Source organism: Cucumis sativus (assembly GCF_000004075.3).
Source record: "Cucumis sativus mitochondrion chromosome 1, complete sequence".
Classification (NCBI taxonomy): domain Eukaryota; kingdom Viridiplantae; phylum Streptophyta; class Magnoliopsida; order Cucurbitales; family Cucurbitaceae; genus Cucumis; species Cucumis sativus.
In genome coordinates this window covers 902,505-915,000 of record NC_016005.1, presented here as the reverse complement: position 1 = coordinate 915,000, position 12,496 = coordinate 902,505, and positions in this window count along the sequence as shown.

Sequence of the window (12,496 nt, the reverse complement as noted above, 5' to 3'; positions counted from 1 at the left end):
CGACACTTATGCAAGGACCCGCTTCAACAAAAAGAGAAACCTCAACGGACATCCAAGTAAAGCCTAGGAGATCCTTCAACTTCTGAAGACGGTCTGATCGGACAACTCTCCCACTCGCTCCAACCATTCTCTGACCGATGTCCCTCTTAGTCGCGCTGCGTACCTGGTCGATCCCACGTAGCGGGTCGTGTCGACTTTGCTTAAATTCAGTGAGTTCGTAGGCTTTCTTCTTTCTGGGATAGGCTTTCTTCCTTTTAGGCGTCCGTCCTAGTCGGGTCAATCCGGCTTCCCTTGTTTTCCATTCAAAATACCAGTGTGGAATCATTAAGAACTCCAAATTCTTAAGCCACTATAATTCAAAGAATGAATCATCCGGAAGGCTTTGAATTCAGCCTTTTCTTTCTAGCTCATTGGGGAAAGCAAGTAGTCCCCTTGATCGAACTAATCCATTGACACAAAGAGTTCATGGGAAAGGAAAGACGAGAGAGAGGCCTCCCTTTCAGAACAAGCTGTAGTCCTCGCCCACGGATTCAATCTTCTTTTCACCCCTCCAGAAAAGTAGGCCTTTTTTCAAGAATATCCCCCAGTGCAAATCTTCTTATAGATTATGCTGAAGGAGGAGCTATTCCACTAAAAATCAGAGTCATGATCCCTCCGGAGGAGCAAGGAATAGTTAGGATCAATGAAATTTGATGAGTCATGATCAAAGAAAGCCCACTACGCGGTGCAAAGATCTATGGAAAGCGTAGAAGGAGGCGCAAAGAATATTGCTCAAAGACCGAGGCGAAGTTTCCAGATTTCTAATGGGCAATATGAGAATTTTCAGTGGAAGGCAATATGCGATAATTCAGGCTGAGGCTGCATAAGACAGGTCCGAAGGCGCAAAGAATATTGCGGAAAGACCCGAAAAAAGCTCTTTATAGGTTGAGATTCAGACTATCCGCTTCAATCTTCCTATTTCTTTTATTATGTCCCGCTTAGAAAACCGATCCTTTATTCCAATATAACCACGCCTCTTCGCTGCGGAGAATCGGGGCTCTTACCCAAGAAAGAAGACCCTAGTCAAGCCCCATCCCCTCCCTCTGACCCACGAGTGAGACCTTTCCCTGAGCCTTATAGATCCGGACTTTTTCCCGCTCTTCTTGGTGGGGATTTGCCTCTTTTAGCCCGATCTTGGGAGCCCTGCATGATAGGATTTCTTCCTCATCCTATGAGTTTACTTGTGAATATACCATAGTCCTTTTAATTAGAATAAAGCTAGTCTTCCAGCAAAAAGAAGAAAAGCAAGAAGAGCGACTGGGCGAACTGCCTTTTGAGATCGATCCCTTTCGGCCGACCCTGACTCTGGGCTTCCTCCTTCCTCTCGTGCTTCAACAGACTCTTTCGGATACTGGATACGGTCGGTCCCTCGATGAAAGAGAAATAGTGAGAGAAAGGGATGCATGGGGTCTCATTCAGTTAGAGTAGACGAGTATCTTAATGTATGCTCTTATATGGGTTCAGCATTTCTTAATAGGGAATCTTTCTCAATAGCTCTTCTTCCCGGCTCCGTCACTTCTCGAGACTACTGATCCTTCCTTCTTAAACTAACTTCAAGAACTCCTACTTCAAAAAGGCTTTGAACGAAAGCTACTGCAAGAAGACTGGATGCATTCCTGCGGTCTTTCCTTTTCCCGAGGACTGACTGATTTTTCATTCTTTCTTGCTGTGAGCCAAAAGCGAAAAATGACTATTGGATTTCCAAAAAAAGACTTATTGCTGAAGAAGAAGTCAAAATAATGGATTTCTAGGACTTCGCCTCAAAACCAAAATAATAGTATTCACCTTTGAATAGACATTCAGCCTTTGTTTGACAGATAGAATTAGTTTAGGTTTAGCAAAAAGGACTATTTAGGGTTAGGAGCCGCCCACGTAGCGGTTGAGTCATTAGTCGCTCTTTCACTGAACTCATTAGTAGCTGGAGGAAGATTGAGCTCGACCCTCAAGGGTCTTGAGTAGGGGAGTTCTGAGGTATCTTTCATTGCAGTTCCCCCGGTGAAAAGAAGAAAGAAGTACTCTAAAGAGGGAGCTAGGTAAGCTGAGTAGGTTAGGAGCCCTTGCTTCTGAGTTGGTTATGAGCTCTAGCAGCTTCCCCGTTGTTAAGCTCTTTCCCCTTATTTGAAAGAGGACTTCCTTAGAACTTCCGACTCTTTTTCCTTTTCTTAATAGTAATAGTAGGCCTCTCTCCTCCGCGTAGATCCCGGTCTCTCTTAGCCCTCGAAACCTCCTAAGTCAGCAGCTTGAGCAACCTCTCGCTAATGGAAGGTCTGGTACGCTTTCTTTCTCTTCAGAGCCAAGGCATCCTTATCTTGGTAGGCTTTCTTATGACTGCTAAGGATGAAAATAAGAAGATAGTGCGACTGGTCGGCCTAGTTCCGAGAGAATAGGTTGAGCCCTTTCGGTAATTCTGCTTGGGTGAAAATTAGATAAATAGGCCATCCTTCTTCCACTAAAGCTTCTGCACTACTGGGACAATCAAGACGAAGAGCGAGACCCCTATAAGTTCAGAGTGGATCCCCCCAGCGCCCTTGACAGAGCAGACTTTGCCGATCTTTCTCTCGCGCGAGTCAGCCTTCTATTCTTTCTGCTTTTCTACTTTCAGAGGTCGAGCCCACGGAGCGAGCGGTCAGAATATCTCAACTGGAAAGCAAGGGGTAAAGAAGTTCAGATCGGGAAGAGTCCCCGCTCTTGATAAGCAAAAAAGATCTTGCCGCATTCTAAGAGGCAGAAGCGACCTGTCGATTGACCGACCTATTTCAGTCGGTGTCCGAGTGGGTTCAGGATTCTTGTGCAGATGCTCTCCTTTCGTTCTTTAATAAGATGCTTAGTTCTTCGATTAGAGTACAAATCCACTAGAGAGCTCATCTCTTTCATTCGTTATTCGTAAATGCGGAAGCGTAGCGTAGCCTTTAAAGAAGCACTTGATCCTGTATTTCTCCGGACCACCTCCTGTATTTCACTACTTTCTCCTAGAGAAAAGGTCAAGCAAATTCTTTGCCTCTGTCTTAACCACACACTATAAGTCTTTTTATTGGCATTTCTTTTCCGACCAGCAATATCTTTCTTTGTCTTCTTTCTCCGGAGCGGAATCAAGAATAGACCCGTCAGTATCCGGACCAGAAACTCTAAGTTTGAACAAACTATGTGAATTTCTGGGATAGGAGTTCTTCTTTCATTGCGTTTTCCCGGCTTTTTTGCTTCTTTTTCATACTTTTTCTCATATGGATAAATAACGATAAAAGTCATTTTTTGACTGATTTTTTGTCTTTTCTTGCTACTTTATAGGCCCAAAACCTAGCATTTCCCTCCGTCAAAAAGAGTGAAATCAATGAAGGAGTACAATGAACATCATAATGATTCTTGAATTCGAGTTAATGAGCTTCTTTCTTTGCGCCTTCGGTTCATTCATATGGATAAAAATCAGTCCTTTAAATAGGGGTCCTCCGGACTCAAGAATTCCGCTAAAGTTTCTGACGTTAGGCTCAATGCAATATGAGTTGCGAGACCTTCGGACTATCCATATTAAATTAACCTGTCTGTCCTTCGGACCTGTGACGCATCTGGACCCCTTATAATTGCATTGCGCCTTCTCTCCGAAAAGCAAAATCAGAGCTATCCCTAATCGATAATTCTTTGAGCCGTAGTTAGGCTCCATAAGACAGGGATATTGTTGAGATAAAGAAAGCACTACGGATTGATTGACTGGATCTTGTAAGTCCTTTCAGACTCCTTCGCCTTAATACGACCAAAAACAAAGGTCCAGGTGCAAAGATCTATGGATAAGGCGCAAAGAATATTGCGAATAGCTATTACTTTTCAGACAAAGAGGGCCATTGCTCATACGAACTCTGATGAATGAAATACCGTCATCACACTGGTACTTGGCGGAGAAGTTTGAATATGCCTAGTTCTCTCGGTTTTAGAATAGGACCAAGAATCGGTACAAAGGGAAGGAAGATCTCTCATGACCCCACTGCCACTCAATTGAGTTTCTACACGATCCGACCGATTGTTTTCATTGCATTCTTTCTCTGGTTCGGAGGTAAATTCAACTAGTTAGCCCGCCCAGCCTGAAAGTCTTCTCCATTCTTGGTACCCGAGGAGAGGAGCGATGAGACCGATAGGTTCTTAAGTTCAATATTTAAGGAGAGAGAGAGGATCAAAGAACAAGAGCGGGAAGAACTGGATATTGATTTGAGGTTCAAAGAATATTGACCTCGACCAGAGGTTCTTTGAAGATCGACTTAATATTAATAGGGAGAGGTTCAGATTAATATTAATTGAGCTCAATGGAAAGGGTGAGTCTCACATCGGCATTAGCTACCTAGATGAATGTCGAAGATAGACGAGCCGTTATAGACGATCGATCCGTCTGGATGAGCGAAAACCCACTCTGATAATCTCATCGACTAGCCGCTTTTGATTTCGCTGCTAGGCGAAGGTCGGCACTAGAAGGATCGGATCGGCAGAAGAAAGAACTACATTCGAGGATCAAGGGACTGTGCCCGGAATTGACCTGAACTCCACTCCGCCTTTCCTTCTTTTTCTACGCTAATGGAAGCACGATTTTGCTCATAGAAAGATAGGAATCCCCCAGGTCCTAGCGGGAAGACAGGCTCTTAACTGATCAGGGTTGGTGCAAGTGAGCATTCTTCCCAACTTCCTTTCTTAGGCTCTTGGGCAAATGACTGAATTCATTGCTTTCATGCTAAATTGCCTTCCACGCATGCTCTGAAAGCCAAGAGCCTTATATGATTTGACTAGTCGGGTGGGGCAAGATCTTTCACTTTCTGTTCTTGGTCTTATAAGCGGTGGCTTCCGAAGCGTGTTGGCAACACGTGCGATCCATTTGCATTTCAGCACGGGTTCAATCCAAGATGAGCCTGGGGCATGTAAGTCCTGGCCTAATTAGAAGGTGGATGATTTTTTCCGGAAGACCAGAGGCAATCCGAAGACTCGATCCTTCAAGCTCTAGCCGAAGCGAGTAAGCGAGGCAAAGTGAACTTTGGGGTAAGGAATCCTTAATCTCCCGCGTCGACGTGAATGTGTGGTGCTAAGCAAGGCCTTAGTATTCTCCGAAAATTCGCTTCCCTTCATGCCATTTCTGAGGCCGACTACGCGGTTTCGGTGGAGTCATAAGCAAGTGCAGTGCAAATTCCGTGCCCTGTTGAAGTGGAAATCCCATAGCGAATGATTCGGATCCGGATTGACTTTCCCGAAAAAAAGAAATGGGATAGCAGTGGGAAATACAGGAATCGAAGGAGATAGAGACCCCGATCGGTCAGTTGCCCCTTTACCCGGAACCACAGCGGCTGAAGCATAAAGAGATCAGGTCCCAGATCGAGATAGAGCCAAAGAGAGAGATAGACCGATCGACCACAGGGAGGGAAGAAAGATAGATTTACCAATACAGCAGATAGAAGGCCACGGATCAGATCCGCTATCACCCCTTGCCCCGGGCTGAAGGCACGAGTACACATTCTTACTTAGTGGGACCGAGGAAAACATAAAGAATGCTGTGTATGGTGAAGGCTACCAACCTCCCTCGCCTCATAGAGGGGGTCTTTACGGGGCGCAAGATGCCCTCTGTCAAAGCAGGTTTCGAACTCTGGTAAATAGTTCTCTTCTGACTATGTAAGGAATCCCTATATACTTAGACTACTCTAGTACCCTGACTCCTGTGTATATTGAATTTCATTCCATCCATAACAAAGAACCCCCGGTCTCCGGACTTTGGCAGGATTAGGAAGAGTTGTCCGCCTACATAACCGAATACGAGGTCTCAGATCCGTTCTAGCCCCCTTTGTTAACCCAGTTCCTCTACATCCGTCCACGTACAGAAGAATCCTCCTTTTCTTTGGAGGTAGGGTAGGAGTCGATTCAATGTTTCCGCTCTATAAGACTCTTTCCTATCTAGCTAATTATCGAGCTAATCTAATCTTAGTTTTCCCCCCTTGGACAGGTAGACCGACCTTAGAGTGTTCTCTGGCGGATCGAGAACTCCTTCGCTATAAATAGCGCACTACTTGGGTTTTTTGTAATAAGTAGCAGTTCTTAGTAGCCTTGCCTATTGTACTTCCAACTCAAATAGTATCCGGTTATAGGGTGGGTATTCTTTCCTGACGTCTTAATGGTCTCATCCAGTCAGCCTACAAGGCCTTAACTCCTCCTCGATATCCTGGCCAAAAATCTCGTTCCCGGAAAAGAACCCGATGCATGCGTTCACAGCCTTCTTTTTTCAAGACGAAGGAATGTGATTGTATTCTCTAGAGACCTTCCCCACACTCCTTCTTGCTATCAATTACAGAGCCTGTGTGAAGCATAGTGAGAGGTGAAAGTAGGAATGGTATGCTTTCTAGCTCAATGCCCGGTAGCGCAGAGTCTAGCAATTGGTAGCAGTTCGGTAGCACGGTTTAAGGAATTTCATAAAAGGATAGCGAATCGGTTCAATTTGAACCTGTAATCCCTTTCAGTTGCTGAGTCAGTTCTTCAAAAAGCAGGCGCAAAGCATATTGCGTGAAGAGAAGATTTCCGCTTTCTTTCTCGCTTCTAATGGATAGTCCGGAGGACCGGGAACATGATAGGCTTTCTTCCGCCTCAATGAACAAAGGGGCTTTCTTGAGTAGGCCTGGTGGCGGAGAAGGACGTAGAAGGCTCAAGAAGAAACTATGGAAGGTCTTTTCTATTATCTCCAGGGAGCGGGATCCTCATTTTTCTTATGCTCCGCTCCAGCCAAGAACATCGATCAGTCTCATTGATAAGGACCGTCCGCGTAGGAGGAGCAAAGTTCATCCAGATCCAAGGCGAAGGACGCCTATTTTTTGGAAAGAAGAAAGCATTATGCTCAGAAGGCGCAAAGAATATTGCCTTTCTTTTTCCCATAACCTTTCAGTCTCGCACAATATCCATTCTTCCCGCGTAGTGCTTTCTTTATTTCTTGTTCATTGACTTTCATGTGTCTCACATAACCTATTCAAAGACGGACGATTCCTCTAGCTTTCCCTAGCAAGAGAGAATACAGTCCCAGGTTTAGAAGGCAGAAGGCAGATTATTCCACACCAAGGGTGCATCCTCAGGTCTGTATGGAGCGGATTGATGAAAAGAAAGTAGGCTGCCTAATGTGGGATTCGACTTGGAGGTAGTGATGGTAGGGTCTGGAACAACCGGAGTGCTTAGAAGGAAGTGCTCTGGAAAGGGCTGCTTTCCTAATCTGAATTAATGAACGGCTAATATCCCCCCTACCCTACGACCAAGAGCAAACTCATCCCATCCGTGCATAGGTTAGGGCCCCAGAATCCGGATCCGTGTGAATAACGAAATGAGGTTAGACCTGTCCAAAAAGAAAGGCGCAAAGAATATTGCTCAGAATACTATTACAAAAACAAGGGTCCAGATGAGTATGAATATTAGCTTTATTTGGAGCGAAGGATCAATGAAATTTGATGAATGAGTTCCTCTTTTCACCTTATTCTTTATTAATGCGGGGTCCAGGCGCAAAGAATATTGCGGAAATATGCATTGAATAGGCTCAATGTAATATGTAATATGAGTTGACGAAAAGAAAAAAGAAAAGAAGCTCATTAACGAGAATTCAAGAATAATTCGGATTTCATAACCTTGTTTTTACGGAGGGAAATACATGATTTTGCTAGGTTTTGGGCCTATAAAGTAGCAAGAAATCATGAAAAATCCGTCAAAATTAGACAATTATCGTTAGATATATATATGAGAAAAAGTCCTATTTAGAAGCAAAAAAGCCGGGAAATAGCAATGAAAGAATCAAGCCTAGGCCTGTCAATTCACATAGTTTGTTCAAACTTCTAGTTTCTGGTCCGGAGAAATACGGGTCTATTCTTTATTCCGCTCCGGAGAAAGAAGACAAAGAGTGAAGCTTCTGTGGAAAAGAAATGAACATTGTTTTCTTATAGTTTTCTTCTAATGGATAGTCCTCCGGACCTGTCTTATGGCGCCTGAGGATCAAAGAATTATCGAAGAGAAAGAACTAGACTTTTTTCCAAGAAAAAGAAAAGGGTTAGGAAAAGGTTCTAGATATCAAGCACAGACCTTCTCCCTTTACTCACTTCGGGTAGACCCATCAATCATACTATACTGGCAGACAGCTCGCTCGAAGAAAGAGTAGTGCGATCACTTCTTGAATCGCAATCGTACACAACTATCACTGCCGACCTCTCATCTCACTCGTAGACAAGTATCACATATCTCCACTACGGAAGGACGCCGGGGTTTGGCCCGCTCATTACATTATATGCACTTTGATTGACGAAGAGCTGCACTTTTATTGAAGAACAAGGCTCAAAGAATTTGAGGAAACTTATACCCGTTCAATATCTTTCTATCCCTTCAATCTTGAGTTCTATAAAGCCCGGAAATGAGCAATGCCCGGGGAAGCCAGCGGGAAGGGTCAAATTGACCGCTACGTGGGGCCCGCTACATCAGAAAATTGTCGATAGGAGAGGGTCTTAAGACTCCTACGGAGGGAGGACTATGAATAGCTATTACTACTTTGGGAGGGAGGCTTCATGATTTTGGATAGCTCTCAATCTTATTTATAGGAGGCTCAAAGAATCCCACTACGCGGGATAGTCACCTGGACCCCTTATAATTAGGCTCAATGCAATATGAGTGATTCATATATATTAAGGAGGGAGGACTCTCATTGCCGTTCTAACCGCTGTCAGCTACAGACCCAAAGCATGCAAGCAAAATGCACTAAGACAGGCACCCTGGAGAGGAAAATGAAGGACGGCCCGGAAAGAGAGTCCGTAGGTCGGAGCAGAGTCAAAGCGAAGGAATTAGGTAGGTAGGTTCAGTTGTACTTCTTGTGAATTAATAGGGATAAAGAGTGAGGGGTTCTCGGGGACCAAAGGATTAGAGAGAAAGAAGAAAATAAGAAAGAACGAAGCAAAATAGATCGCCACTACGCGGGAAGCAAATAAAGCAAGAAATGGTACTCAGAAATTGCGTAGTGAATCTTCCTATTCCATTCTTATGAATCAATTGCCTAGTAAGTTCTTCTTCCTCTTCCCTTTCTTTGCGCGCAGCAAGATCCATGAAAGAAGAGAAGGCCACTATTAGTTTAGTATAGTACTACAATGTTCTCTATCTTATCGCCCGTAAGAGGTTCTTTCTTTCGATATTCTACAATGCCAAAGGAGGGTGAATCCCAGATTTCAAGATTTCTTGAGAGAGATAGAAGCAAAGCATGTGCCTATAGAAAGGGAGAGTCCAGAGATTTCGGTCTTCAAGAAGAAAAAAGAGGTTCAGAATGAATGCAAATCTAATGAACCTTCGCCTTCATACCGCTACGTGGGTGAATTACAGAAGACTATTGAAGATATGTGTTAGAAATTGAGGCATCCATAAAAGAAGAAGAAAGAGTATAGAACTCATATAACTAAGATAGAGGAAGAGAAAAGAAAGAGATTCTGGGGTCAAAGCAAGAAAGAGCTTTAGTCGTGGATATCGCGAATGAGATTCGGCAAGAAATCAGCCTACTTTTGACTAAATAAAGGGAAAAGGTGAAGCTCCAACGAGAGCAAAGGTGGGGTTGTTCTGGGAGCGGAGCATCCGCCTGCTCTCGATCCCATTATAATACGAGATCATATGCTTTCAGACATAAACTCCTGCTCATGGTGAACTGCTCATATACATACTAATATGATCGCTACCAGAACTACAAAAAAAAACCTCCTTTTAGACTCCTAAAAAAGCCTCTTTCCATTATACGATACCAGCAGAAAAGGAATCCTTGGACAAGATGGGCTGTAAGGAATAGTAAGTAGGTCGGAAGGCCAAGAGAGATAGCCCTTCCATTCCATTTCCATACACTGCTCTCGCATGCCAGGCGGAAGATCAGAAGTTTGTTGCCAAAGCAAGCTCCACAGCAGACCAACTAAAGGCCTTTCCAAAATTATGACTAAGGAAAGACAGATTTTTCAAACTAGCCTTGAAACCGGCTTTTTTTGATGAAAAGTCCCATGTTATTGAGTTAGCCTGCTTCCTCTCCTCTCCGTTCAGAAAGAAAAGGGAAATCTTCTTTGAACCTCTTCTTAAGCAGCTTATTCTTGTGCTACAGTAGAGAACAAGGCATTCTTGAAAAGAGATGAATAAGCCTATTAGTTCACTTGCAAGAGGGAAGGCCCAGAGAGAGTGCCCTTATTTATACAAGGTCCTTACCTTTGAGATGCTTTGAATAGCCGCCTAGGAATATGAAAGAAAGAAAAGTTTTGACTTTCTAGCTAAGCCAGTAGTAGTTCAGTTCCGGTCATCAGGGCATGAAGCTAGAGGGACGAGAGTTGCGAGAGCTAAAGCGAGAGAGGGACTTTTTTCGGTCGTGAGACAGAGGTCAGAGGCAACTAACTTCCTTCTTATATAGGTGTAGTCGTGCGTCTTAATAGATCTTCTTCTATACTAATAAATAGTAGGAGGTAGTGGGTTCATCGCTTTCCCACGTAGCGTGAAAGGATAAGTTCTTCTTTCAGAAAAAGAAGTAGCAGTCCTTCTTTCTGTGTCGGATGACATCGTCGCCTAAGACCGCATAGCATAAGAGGTCAATCTGATTCCGGGATATACCAGTTCTGCTACCGCCCAGACCAGTGGTGGGACAGGGCGAAAAGAGGCCAAGAGGAATACGAGGGGTTGTCCGGCGACAAAGGAAATAGAAGTTTTCTTTCGCAAAAAGGAGACTGAGAATAGATTCCTTGCTAGAGCGGACGGCAGCGGACGCAAAAGAAAGAAGGTCCGAATGCCGACTCCTTCATGCATAAGGAGGCCACCTATCTCTCTTTCAATCTATGGAACCGATGACGGTATTCCTCTCAATCGGAAAAGAGGAGCGAAGCTCGACGAGAGAAAGAGAAGGAGACGAAGACAAAGAGAAGAAAGCTAAGAAGGAAAGAGATCATGAAATCTTCATGAAACTCTCATTCCGCTGATCTTATCGAAAAGGGTCTCGCCTTCCTTTCGCCTCTGCTCTTGGTGGGGAGTTTGGTAGAGCCTAATTCTCTTGTGCACGAGCAGCTCTTTTGACTTCCTCTTGACTACGAATCCTATGAGTTTACTGACTATCCACTTAACCTTTCTCATAATTCCTTTGAAATCAAGCTCCAAGATCTCTTGCTTCGATAGTAGGATAGTCGGACCCGTCCTTTTGACCTCGTCAATATTCTTTCGAATATTCATTCATCCTCAGGAGTTTTTTAGTTCCATTAATCAGAGTCCTTCTATCAAATTCATATGGAAATAAGGGTCCAGACGACGTCCGAAGGCGCAATGAAATATGCGAGGTAGAAAAGAAAAGCAATGGATAGTCCGGAGGATCAAAGAATTTGAGGAGGAGCCGTAGTTAGGTTAAATTCAATGGATAAAGAAGTCCGGAGGACGGTCCAAAAAGAAAGGTCCAGGTGCGCCATAAGACAGGTCCGAAGGACTATCGAGAAGCGAAGCGCATGAAATGGAGAGGTGCAAAGAATATATAGAAGGAGTGCGGAGTCTGAAATCCATATTATGCTCCTAAGGTTCATATGGATAGTCCTCTTATAAAAAGACTTTTCTAGTAGTCTATATATTCTTTGCGCCTTGGGAGCCACGGGTCGCGAAGAGTCTGCCTCCTTGAGTGCACTTTTGCTTAGTATTTATATGCTTGTTCATTTAGTTGAATGGATCTGATCATAGGAAAATTAGCGACCTTCCTCTTTTTTCTTTTTAGAAGGATGAGTAGGACTTATAGTCTTGGGAAAGTCATCCTTTCCTTGACCTCGTCTTTCTCTCTCTTATGGCATTCCCATATGCTTTCTAATTCCTATATCTGTCTATAAAAAAAAGAGATAAGGAAGACCATCAGCCCAGGGATACTCTGTAGACCACTCGTCCTTCTCTTGGCTCTTGGGAAGTACTTCGTTCTCAAAACATAGGAGAGAATGAGCGTAGGAGAGCTTTTTGCCCTTGGTTCTTGGTCTATTCCGATTGCTTCCTTCGTATTCAATTCGTATCTCTCAAATTGAGTTAGCGATCTTGGCTAAGATAGGGAGACTTTTCTTCCTTACGTAAGGAGTGAGAATGGTTCACAGCCCTCGGGCTAATTCAAGTTCCTCTTTCTGTGGACAGTGCAAGTCTTTTCTCTTAGAGTCAGAGCTGTCGAGAAAATATCTGAAGTTCACTTCTAATAAGTCTTTTTCCATGAAAATTAGGTCCTCCTCCTATTTGCACACTCTTTTTTCTTTGCTTTGCTCGGCCGGTGGTCTGGTACGTCCTCAAAGCACCTTGACTCTTTCAGAACGGGAGTGAAAGTGGACGAAGCCTCTTCATGGAATACCAGACGGGGTAGAAGGTTCTCTTCCTATTGAATCAGATCTGGCATTAGTTGGAAAATATGATACCAGAGATTCCGACTACAGAGGCAGGATCACCTTCTCCAGCGGCGGGTATTTCAGGGTTC